The sequence below is a fragment of the Oncorhynchus nerka genome, unplaced genomic scaffold (genome assembly GCF_034236695.1).
Source record: "Oncorhynchus nerka isolate Pitt River unplaced genomic scaffold, Oner_Uvic_2.0 unplaced_scaffold_1627, whole genome shotgun sequence".
Taxonomy (NCBI): domain Eukaryota; kingdom Metazoa; phylum Chordata; class Actinopteri; order Salmoniformes; family Salmonidae; genus Oncorhynchus; species Oncorhynchus nerka.
The window spans coordinates 55,664-64,991 of NW_027039692.1; positions in this window are offsets into that span (position 1 = coordinate 55,664).

The following is a 9,328-nucleotide window of genomic DNA, read 5'->3' on the forward strand; positions in this document are numbered from 1 at the left end:
CTGCACCCTAACCTGTACCCTAACCTGCACCCTAACCTGCACCCTAACCTGTACCCTAACCTGCACCCTAACCTGCACCCTAACCTGCACCCTAACCTGCACCCTAACCTGCACCCTAACCTGCACCCTAACCTGCACCCTAACCTGCACCCTAACCTACACCCTAACCTGCACCCTAACCTGCACCCTAACCTGCACCCTAACCTGCACCTTAACCTGCACCTTAACCTGCACCCTAACCTGCACCCTAACCTGCACCCTAACCTGCACCCTAACCTGCACCCTAACCTGCACCCTAACCTGCACCTTAACCTGCACCCCAACCTGCACCCTAACCTGCACCCTAACCTGCACCCTAACCTGCACACCTTAACCTGCACCTTAACCTGCACCTTAACCTGCACCCTAACCTGCACCCTAACCTGCACCCTAACCTGCACCCTAACCTGCACCCTAACCTGCACCCCAACCTGCACCCTAACCTGCACCCTAACCTGCACCTTAACCTGCACCCTAACCTACACCCTAACCTGCACCCTAACCTGCACCCTAACCTGCACCCTAACCTGCACCTTAACCTGCACCCTAACCTACACCCTAACCTGCACCCTAACCTGCACCCTAACCTACACCCTAACCTGCACCTTAACCTGCACCCTAACTTGCACCTTAACCTGCACCCTAACCTACACCTTAACCTGCACCCTAACCTACACCCTAACCTGCACCCTAACCTACACCCTAACCTACACCTTAACCTGCACCCTAACCTACACCCTAACCTGCACCCTAACCTGCACCTTAACCTGCACCCTAACCTACACCTTAACCTGCACCCTAACCTACACCCTAACCTACACCCTAACCTGCACCCTAACCTGCACCTTAACCTGCACCCTAACCTGCACCCTAACCTGTACCCTAACCTACACCCTAACCTGCACCCTAACCTACACCCTAACCTGCACCCTAACCTGCACCCTAACCTGCACCAAACACAGACCTTATCTGAAGTAGATCAAGACATTCTCTATTGAAGACATGAACAGTAAAATAACGAAGGAACTCCTTTCAAATTCAGCCGCAAGTTATTACAGGAATTATAACGCGTCGACTATTTCTCTCTAAACCATATACCTTTGACTAATCTGGAAACTATCACCTCGAAAACAAGACGTTTGTTCCGTTCCGTATTTTATCTAACGGGTCCATGAGTCTAAATATTCCTGTTACATTGTACAACCTTCAATGTTATGTCATAATTACGTAACATTCGGGCAAATTAGTCTGCAAAGAGCCAGGCGGCCCAAACTGTTGCATATACCCTGACTCTGCGTGCAATGAACGTATGCAGGTTTAAAAATATATACTTGTGTATTGATTTGAAGAAAGGCATTGATGTTTATGGTGAAGTAACATTGGAGCAACGACAGTCATTGATTGATTGTTTTTTGTAAGATAAGTGTAATGCAGCTAGAAACTTACGTAGTTTACTGCATTCGCGTAACAGGCAGACTCCTCCTGGAGTGCAATGTAATCAGGTGGTTGGAGCGCTGGACTAGTTAACTGTAAGGTGGCAAGTTGGAACTCCCTCGCTGACAAGGTTAAAAATCTGTCATTCTGCGTTCCTAGGCCGTCATTGAAAATAAGAATGTGTTCTTAAAACGTTTTGGGGATACTAGATCCCCTTTGGGATCACCCCCCACCCCCCCTGAGCTGTAATGTGGCGCAGGGAACGCAAGAAATAATCCTAAAAATATTTAACCTCCACAGAATCGCTTGAAAAATGGCTCAAATGAAAGATAAAGAAGTTATTTATCTACCCAGCAAGTCAGATTTCTAAAATGTTTTACGGCGAAAACATAGCACATATTTATGTCCAACCACCACTGCATACATACCTCATTAGCATAGCCAAGTAGGAAAAAATATGCAATCAACAAACGCAGGATTAAAAGAAAAATCATTTCACTAACCTTTTGAAATCTTCATCAGATGACAGTAATATAACATGTTACACAGTACATTCATTTTTTTTTCAATAATATGCAATATATATCCATAAATCTCTGTTTCCAATTATGCATCGTTCAAAAAATGCTACTGCAATATCAGGAGAAATAAAATAGCTCCGGCAGATAACCTCAGCTAACAAGGAATACACATCATAAACTTTGACTAAATATGCATGTTTTACATATGTATGGCAAGATAAACTTCTTCTAAATGCAATCGCTATGTTACAATTATTTTTAACGTTCCATTTTGCACTAGGCGGCGCTCCCATTTAGCATACTGACTCCTCTATCTTGGAGTCGACAGAAACCCAAAATGAAGACATAAATATTCCCTTACCGTGGCTGTTCTTCCATCAGAAGACCTGGAAGGGTTAATACTCATCAAGTTAGCGTTCAGTTTTCAAGTCTGTGTCTTTCGGTTCTCAAACTAGCCACTTTTCGGTCTAAATGTATGCAAATTTCAAGTGGATGCGCACCAAAACGTCGAAAGTATACATTATATTTCGAGTAAACTTGTCAAACTATGTTTATAATTAAGCCTTAACATGTTATAAAGGTCTACAGCAATCGTGAGGGCGAACAGACACACACAAGTTGTTCAATCCATCCTGAGGGAAAGAGAGAGAAATATCCCAGCGCGCATTGGGGAAACTTTTTTTTTGCGTCACCGGGACGTTTGGGCACGCTGAACGTCTCGTGAACACGCGATTCTCACAGTTACACGCCTCATCGAAAGCAGGCTTCACGCTGACGTAGAAACTGTTTCCATGGTTATAACTGCTTGGGAAGTGTGTATATGATGACGTTGAAGTGGTGGCAACTTTTTTCATTACAAGAGAGACTTTGGGAGAATGCATGCCCTGAGACTTCTGCTTTACATAGAGACAAAATTTAAACGGTTTTAGAAGCTTTAGAGTGTTTCCTATTCGATAATAATTTTTATATGCATATATTAGCAACTTTTGACAAAAATTTATCATGTTTTATATGGGTACCGAATTCCTCCAGAAGGGGCAGTATTCAGGGCTAGCCTTAACAGGTTTTAACGGACTTGCCTGGTTAAATAAATATTAAATAAAGGGGGAAAGAAAATATAATAATAATAATAATAAAAAAATGAAAATAAAAAATAATAAATCAAATCATGATCGGCAAACCCCTTGTTTTGTCTGAAACCCCTTGTTTTGTCTGATCCGTTTCAACCCCTTGTTTTGTCTGATCCGTTTCCAACCCCTTGTTTTGTCTGATCCGTTTCCAACCCCTTGTTTTGTCTGATCCGTTTCCAACCCCTTGTTTTTGTCTGATCCGTTTCCAACCCCTTGTTTTGTCTGATCCGTTTGTTTTGTCTGATCCGTTTCCAAAAAGTCACTTAGCATATATATTTGAGAAGGGTCTATCTGGGGGCCACGGCATGTAGTGATTTTCGTGTAGTTATGTTTTACTAAACACCTGGTATCACACATGCTCTGTTCCAGTGTGACTAGATCTCCAATCTGAGAACATTTTCGTAAACATTGGAGCTTTTTATCGATTTTTAAAGACCCCCAGACAATTTAGAGAAAAAATCATGGTTTGACCATTAAGCAAAAACACGCCTGTTTTGAGGCTGCATAGATCCCAAAATAGGAAAGTCACAGTGATATCTCACACATGCTCTGTTCCCGTGTGACTAGACCTATAATTTGAGACCATTTTGAGGAAGTTTTGAGCTTTTTTCGATTTTTGAACACCCCCAGATAATTTAGACAAGTTTTGAGTTTTTTTAAATTTTTAAACACCCCCAGACATTTACACCCTCTTCCCCAGAATTTCAAGGGCCAACCCATTCCAGGGCTTTGGCCCCTCTCTCGGGGTGAACCCATTCCAGGGCTTTGGCCCCTCTCCCGGAAAAGCATTTTAAAAATCTGACATGTTGGCTAGATTCACAACGAGTGTAGCTTTAATTGAGTACCCTGCATGTGTGTTTTAATGAAAGTTTGAGTTGTATCGAGTACTATTAGTTGTCACTCTGAAATTTCCGCTGATGTTGATCCCTGTACAGGGACAGCAGCCGTAAGAAGTTTTTAACAAGTAGTACGTATAAGTATATAAACAAACATGGATGTATTTTATTAATTCTAATCTGCATACCAGATATTTTCCAGACCATTGAACCAGTCATGGGACACCACACTGAGAAAGGGGATGCAAAGCAGTGGTTTATACCAAAAGCCCCTCTGGATTGTGATCTGCTGGCTGGATTTGGGAAATATCTCCGCGACGACAACAACATTCCCCATTTCAAACAGGAGGAATGTACAGAGATTTTACTTTCATTTAACTGTTTACATATTTTAATGAGAATTAATAGATTTTAAAGTAGTTATTAACTATGTAATTAATATTATTTTCATGTTTCATGCCGAGAGAGACAGAGAGGATCTATTACATGAACTTGTGTTCATCTGTGATGGCTGAGAGGGATTTGGGTCACAGGTGCTGTTTTGAGGGGTTAAAAAGGTCACATAGCTTGAGAGAGAGAGGATCTATTACATAAAGTTATCACAGATGCAACACTATGTAAAACACATTATATTAATAATTCCCTAAAAATTGGATGTCATTGTCTCTCATAACTGTTGCAATACAAAACTTTGAAACATTGTTAAATATTTGTTACTTTGGTATGTATTGAGTGAAATGTTATACATATTTCTAATCATAGTTTCTAATCATAGTTTCTAATCATAGTTTCTAATCATAGTTTGAACATAGTTGGCCATAGTTTCTAATCATAGTTTCTAATCATAGTTTCCAATCATAGTTTCTAATCATAGTTTCTAATCATAGTTTCCAATCATAGTTTCCAATCATAGTTTCTAATCATAGTTTCTAATCATAGTTTCTAATCATAGTTTGAACATAGTTGGCCATAGTTTCTAATCATAGTTTCTAATCATAGTTTCTAATCATAGTTTCTAAATGTTCTTTCTAATTGTATTTTCTAGTCTGAGAAGTGTTGGTACAATAATATAGTCAAATACAACCTAACAGGCCAAAAGCAATTGTTTGTCCCTGTAGTTTTGAATTTTTCCCTGTCAGAAAATTGTTGAGAGGCTAAGAGAGAATGACCTTTGGCGGTGATCTTCCCAGGATGTCAACATTCCGTTATCTTCTGTTGGAGAGGGGAGGTTCCATTCAGGATGTCAACATTCCGTTATCTTCTGTTGGAGAGGGGAGGTTCCATTCAGGATGTCAACATTCCGTTATCTTCTGTTGGAGAGGGGAGGTTCCATTCAGGATGTCAACATTCCGTTATCTTCTGTTGGAGAGGGGAGGTTCCATTCAGGATGTCAACATTCCGTTATCTTCTGTTGGAGAGGGGAGGTTCCATTCAGGATGTCAACATTCTGTTATCTTCTGTTGGAGAGGGGAGGTTCCATTCAGGATGTCAACATTCCGTTATCTTCTGTTGGAGAGGGGAGGTTCCATTCAGGATGTCAACATTCCGTTATCTTCTGTTGGAGAGGGGAGGTTCCATTCAGTGAGCTTTGATTGGCCTGCCTCTGGGTCAGATATGGTCAAAATATCTGTAAGATATATCTGTCAAATATTTTAGCTACATACTTCAATTTGGAGAGTTTTTTTTTTTTTTTACCATTCAGGGATCTACTATCAAACAGTCATGAAATCATAAATAAATGAATGTGTACACTACAGTATGTGAATTTGATGGACTTTCTAACTTTAAAGGTCCAAGGACCAAAGTACAAATGAAGTCCCTGCTCAGCCCTGGTCCTTTCATTCTGGTTCCTCTCTAGGTTTCTTCTTCGGTTTCTGGCCTTTCTAGGGAGTTTTTCCTAGCCACCGTGCTTCTACACCTGCATTGCTTGCTGTTTGGTGTGTTAGGCTGGGTTTCTGTACAGCACTTTGAGATATCAGCTGATGTAAGAAGGGCTTTAAAAATACATTTAATTTGAGTCAATGCCATGTCTGTTGTCTTGAGAGAGAGAGATAGAGAAACTACACTAACTGATACAAGTACATGTTTGGTGATGTACTTTAGCTGGGAGTGCGTCCCAAATTGCTCACTACTTTGGCCAGTATTCCCTACATTGTACACTACTTTGGCCAGTATTCCCTACATTGTGCACTACTTTGGCCAGTATTCCCTACATTGTACACTACTTTGGCCAGTATTCCCTACATTGTACACTACTTTGCCAGTATTCCACATTGTACACTACTTTGGCCAGTATTCCCTACATTGTTCACTACTTTGGCCAGTATTCCCTACATTGTTCACTACTTTGGCCAGTATTCCCTACATTGTGCACTACTTTGGCCAGTATTCCCTACATTGTACACTACTTTGGCCAGTATTCCCTACATTGTACACTACTTTGGCCAGTATTCCCTACATTGTTCACTACTTTGGCCAGTATTCCCTACATTGTTCACTACTTTGGCCAGTATTCCCTACATTGTTCACTACTTTGGCCAGTATTCCCTAAATTGTGCACTACTTTGGCCAGTGTTCCCTACATTGTGCACTACTTTGGCCAGTATTCCCTACATTGTGCACTACTTTGGCCAGTATTCCCTACATTGTGCACTACTTTGGCCAGTATTCCCTACATTGTTCACTACTTTGGCCAGTATTCCCTACATTGTGCACTACTTTGGCCAGTATTCACTACATTGTGCACTACTTTGGCCAGTATTCCCTACATTGTTCACTACTTTGGCCAGTATTCCCTACATTGTGCACTACTTTGGCCAGTATTCCCTACATTGTGCACTACTTTGGCCAGTATTCCCTACATTGTTCACTACTTTGGCCAGTATTCCCTACATTGTTCACTACTTTGGCCAGTATTCCCTACATTGTTCACTACTTTGGCCAGTATTCCCTAGCAAATATCTCATACATCTGTCCCTGTCTCTGTCTCTGTATCTGTCTCTCTCTCTCTCTCTCTCTCTCGGTCTCTCTGTCTCTCTGTCTCTGTCTCTCTCTCTGTCTCTCTCTGTCTCTCCTTGTCCCTCTTTCTCTCTCTGTCTCTCTGTCTCTCTTTCTCTCTTTGTCTCTCTCTGTCTCTCTTTCTCTATTTGTCTCTCTTTCTCTCTCTGTCTCTCTCTCTGTCTCTCTGTCTCTCTGTCTCTCTCTCTCAGCAGGTAACAGGAGAATGATGTCAAACTGTCACAGCTCAGCTTCCTCTTCCTCTTCCTCCTCCTAGGAACCAGTCTAACAAACCAAAAACCAACCAAAATACAACCTAATGAGAACTAACAGGCTATCAACAAGGATCTATGTTCAACAAACCTGACATTCAGCCATCAAGCCAATGACCAACCAACTAGACCCAACATTCAGCCAACCAACGTTTGACCAACCAAGAAATAACCAATAGACAACCAAGCTGACATTGAACAAACTACCATCCAACCAACAGACATCAGTCTCACTCTGAAAGATCCCCTCTATCAGTCAATCATAAAACACCATGATGTTGAATGGAGACAACGGTTGTTCTTCAATAAAACAGAAGCTTCTACAGTCGTCTGGTTGAAGTGTGTTAAACACAGAGTCACTTTAGGCATCAACACACATCCTACACTACACATGTACTGGAGTGGACACACATCCTACACTACACATGTACTGGAGTGGACACACATCCTACACTACACATGTACTGGAGTGGACACACATCCTACACTACACATGTACTGGAGTGGACACACATCCTACACTACACATGTAAAGGAGTGGACACACTACACATGTACTGGAGTGGACACATCCTACTACACATGTACTGGAGTGGACACACATCCTACACTACACATGTACTGGAGTGGACACACATCCTACACTACACATGTACTGGAGTGGACACACATCCTACACTACACATGTACTGGAGTGGACACACATCCTACACTACACATGTACTGGAGTACACGGACACACATCCTACACTACACATGTACTGGAGTACACAGACACACATCCTACACTACACATGTACTGGAGTACACAGACACACATCCTACACTACACATGTACTGGAGTACACAGACACACATCCTACACTACACATGTACTGGAGTGGACACACATTCTACACTACACATGTACTGGAGTGGACACACATCCTACACTACACATGTACTGGAGTGGACACACATCCTACACTACACATGTACTGGAGTGGACACACATCCTACACTACACATGTGCTGCAGTACACAGACACACATCCTACACTACACATGTACTGGAGTGCACACACATCCTACACTACACATGTACTGCCACCAGAGTTCTGAACACACACACACACACTTAAGGATTTGCTATGACAGTTAATCAGCATGACATTTAATCCAAGAGGGGAATCACACAGACTGATCTCAGTTAATTCATACTGTATGTTGTAGTCTGTCCAAGAGGGGAATCACACAGACTGATCTCAGTTAATTCATACTGTATGTTGTAGTCTGTCCACGAGGAGAATCACACAGACTGATCTCAGTTAATTCATACTGTATGTTGCAGTCTGTCCAAGAGGGGAATCACACAGACTGATCTCAGTTAATTCATACTGTATGTTGTAGTCTGTCCAAGAGGGGAATCACACAATATCTCATTAAATCAATAATTAAATCACACCAGACTGACAGCCTGTAATTTTTGATTATTAAAGCATTCAGTTGATTACATGGCAGTTTCATTATCTCTAGCAACATCATAACACTAATCTACATCATAATCAATATCATAACATTTATAATCAATAACATCATGAGAGGTAAACAACAACAAACCCCTTTATTAAAAAATGTTTCAAAATACAAAGAATGAACAGATGATTATAATAATACCTGGACTAATAATGGAAACACTTCAAGATAAAGAATCTAAGAGACACTAAATAAGATAAAGAATCTAAGAGACACTAAATAAGATAAAGAATCTAAGAGACACTAAATAAGATAAAGAATCTAAGAGACACTAAATAAGATAAAGAATCTAAGAGACACTAAATAAGATAAAGAATCTAAGAGACACTAAATAAGATAAAGAATCTAAGAGACACTAAATAAGATAAAGAATCTAAGAGACACTAAATAAGACAAAGAATCTAAGAGACACTAAATAAATAAAGAATCTAAGAGACACTAAATAAGATAAAGAATCTAAGAGACACTAAATAAGATAAAGACATGAAGACAAAAGCAAAAATCAATTAACAAAAGACACCAAAATAATTCCCCCAAACCCCATGTTACCCAAAACCCCATGTTCCCCAAACCCCCCCATGTTA